Here is a 3243-nt window from a genome sequence, read left to right on the forward strand (position 1 = left end):
AAGAGGGCAATGGTCAAGGAGCTGCCAACCTTCGACCTAGACAACCACAACGCCAAGCTAGGGCCATCGGTACATATGATCAACCTAACATAAATGGGAATAGGTTGGGCATTAGGGCACCCCCAGTTACCAACAATAATTTCGAGATCAAGTCCAGGCTCATCAACATGATTGAAAACAACAAGTACCATGGACTTGCCTTGGAAGACCCACTAGATCACCTTGACAGATTTGATAAGTATTGTGGCTTGTCAAAAACAAATGGAGTTTCAGAGGATGCTTTCAAGCTCAGATTGTTTCCCTTCTCTTTGGGAGACAAGGCTCACACTTGGGAGAAAAACATCTCAAGTGATACTATCACCACTTGGGATGAATGCAAGAAGGCCTTCCTCAACAAGTTCTTCTCTGCTACAAGGACTGCCAACCTTAGAAATCAGATCTCTGGTTTTCAACAAAGAGGACTTGAAGGATTTTCAGAGGCATGGGAGAGATTCAGAAGCTACTTGTCTCAATGTCCCCACCATGGCTTCAACAATGAGAGCTTGCTAAGCACTTTCTACAGAGGAGTCTTGCCTAATTAAATTCAAAAGCCAGCTTGACACTGCAAGCAATGGAAACTTCTTGGGGAGGACTGTCGAAGATGCTTTAGAACTCTTGGAGAACATGGCACAGAGTGACTCTGTATACAATGATGAATATGATAGAAGAGACAGAGGTGGTGGAGGAGAAGATATGACCACAAAGAGAGAGCTGAAAGCACTTCAAGAAAAGATTGACATGCTACTATCAGAAAAGACCAAGAAAGAGGAGTTACATATGGTTGCTGAAGTTGATGGAGTAGAATGCCAAGAAGATATGTACTATGTCAATGCTCAGGGTACATGGTACAAGAAGGAGCCTGACTATCAATACCAGAACAACTACCAACAGAAACCCTTCTACAACAACCAACAGAAGCCATTCAACAACTACCAGCCAAGACCATTCTACAACAATCAACCTAAGCCATTGTACAACAACAACCAAGGTGGTTACCAACCAAAACAGAGCTTCCCTCCTGGATTCTCACCAAAACCGAGTCAACCTGCACAAGACCAAACTGGATCATCAACACAACCTCCACAAGAGAGTAGTACTGAAGCTATGCTGAAACAATTATTGGAGGGACAAACAAGAAGTGAGAAACAATTAGGGTATGAGCTGAAAAATCTACACAACAAGATTGATGGGAATTACCATGATCTAAACAACAAGTTCAAAGCCTTGGAGAACCAGTTTGTCTCTATGACAGCCAGCTCAAGTCGCCAACAAGCTTCCCTACCTGGAAAGGCTGAACAAAACCCAAAGGAGACAATGAAGGCAATCACCCTAAGGAGTGGAAGAGAGTTGCCTCCTAAAGTTCTCATTAAGGATAATGAGAAACAAGGTGGGGAGGTGGTCATCAATGTAGATGATGATGTGGTGATTGTGGATGAGAAGACTAATGAGGAAATCTTGGAGAAGATAGTTGAAGCTAAGGGCAAGAGAAAGATTGGAGAGGAGAAATTTGAGAACAAAAATGAGGAGGTTACATCAACAAAGGAGAAATTGTTCACTCCTCCTCCCTATGAGCCGAAGCTTCCCTTTCCTGGAAGATTCAAGAAGCAACTCCTAGAGAAGTACAAAGCCTTGTTTGACAAGCAAATGAGTGAAGTTCAGCTCACCATGCCCATAATTGATGCATTTATGCTGGTTCCACAATACAGCAAGTTCTTGAAAGATGCTGTAGAAGAAAAGAAGAAAGAGATGGAAGGGATGGTGATTCTTACTCATGAGTGCAGCGCCATTATTCAGAGACTGATCCCAAGGAAGCTAGAAGACCCTGGTAGTTTCATCCTGCCATGCGCCATTGGACCTTTGACATTTGAGAAATGTCTATGTGATTTGGGAGCAAGTGTCAGCCTCATGCCACTATCCATTGCCAAGAAGCTTGGGTTTACACAATATAAAAAGTGCAAGATCTCTTTGGTGCTAGCTGATCGATCTGTCAAGCTCCCCATTGGCATCCTAGAAGATCTTCCTGTCAAGATAGGAAATTGTGAAGTGCCTACTGACTTTGTAGTGCTTGAGATGGATGAAGAGCCTAGAGATCCTTTGATCTTTGGAAGACCTTTCTTGGCAACTGCTGGAGCAATGGTGAATGTGAGAGATGGCACAATTGATCTCCACCTTGGAAAAGATCACATTCTCCATTTTGATATCAAGGAGATGATGAAGAATCCCACAACTCAAGGAGAAATATTCTATATTGATGAGATGGATGCCTTGGCTGATGATTTCCTTGAGGAGTTAGCGATTGAGGACTCTCTTCAACAAGCCCTGACCATTGAAAGAGAGACCGCAATGATTGAAAACAAAGAGAGTGATGAGCTAGTAAGAAGGCTAGATGTTCACCTTGAGGAGGATGGAGAAGATGAGTTCATGGAGTTGCCACAAATGACTCAACATGCTGCCTCAGCAGACATTCAAGAGAACCTCCATGAAGCTGATTGGAGTGAGCTCAAGGCACCAAAAGTGGAGCTTAAACCTCTTCCCCATGGTGTAAGGTACGCTTTCCTTGGACCTAATGAGACATATCCTGTCATTGTGAGTAGTGAGCTGACTGAGAATGAATTGTCTATGCTTTTAAATGAACTTAAAAAGTATAGAAAAGCACTAGGATACTCACTTGATGACATTAAAGGAATCTCACCATCTTTGTGCATGCATAGGATACATCTAGAGGATGAATCTAAAACTTCAATTGAACACCAAAGAAGATTAAATCCTAATTTGAAAGATGTTGTTAAAAAAGAGATAATCAAATTGTTAGATGCTGGTGTGATCTATCCTATCTCTGATAGCAATTGGGTTTCACCTGTGCATGTGGTTCCTAAAAAGGTGGCATAACAGTTGTTAAGAACGAAAATGATGAGTTAATACCAACAAGAACAATAACTGGACATAGGATGTGCATTGACTATCGAAAACTGAATGCAGCCTCTAGAAAGGATCATTTCCCTTTACCATTCATTGATCAGATGTTAGAGAGGCTAGCTAACCATCCTTATTATTGTTTCCTTGATGGATACTCTGGATTTTTCCAAATCCCTATACACCCAAATGACCAAGAGAAAACGACATTCACTTGTCTTTATGGTACCTTTGCATATCGAACGATGCCATTTGGACTGTGCAATGCACCAGCAACATTCCAAAGAGCAA

At 42.0% G+C, this 3243-nt stretch overlaps 1 pseudogene; it reads right to left on the bottom strand.

Annotated features, from left to right (window-relative positions):
• LOC106339031 overlaps nucleotides 1–3243 on the bottom strand; it is a 10502-nt pseudogene that overhangs the window by 2541 nt on the left and 4718 nt on the right.

The sequence above is a fragment of the Brassica oleracea genome, chromosome C4 (genome assembly GCF_000695525.1).
Source record: "Brassica oleracea var. oleracea cultivar TO1000 chromosome C4, BOL, whole genome shotgun sequence".
NCBI lineage: Eukaryota > Viridiplantae > Streptophyta > Magnoliopsida > Brassicales > Brassicaceae > Brassica > Brassica oleracea.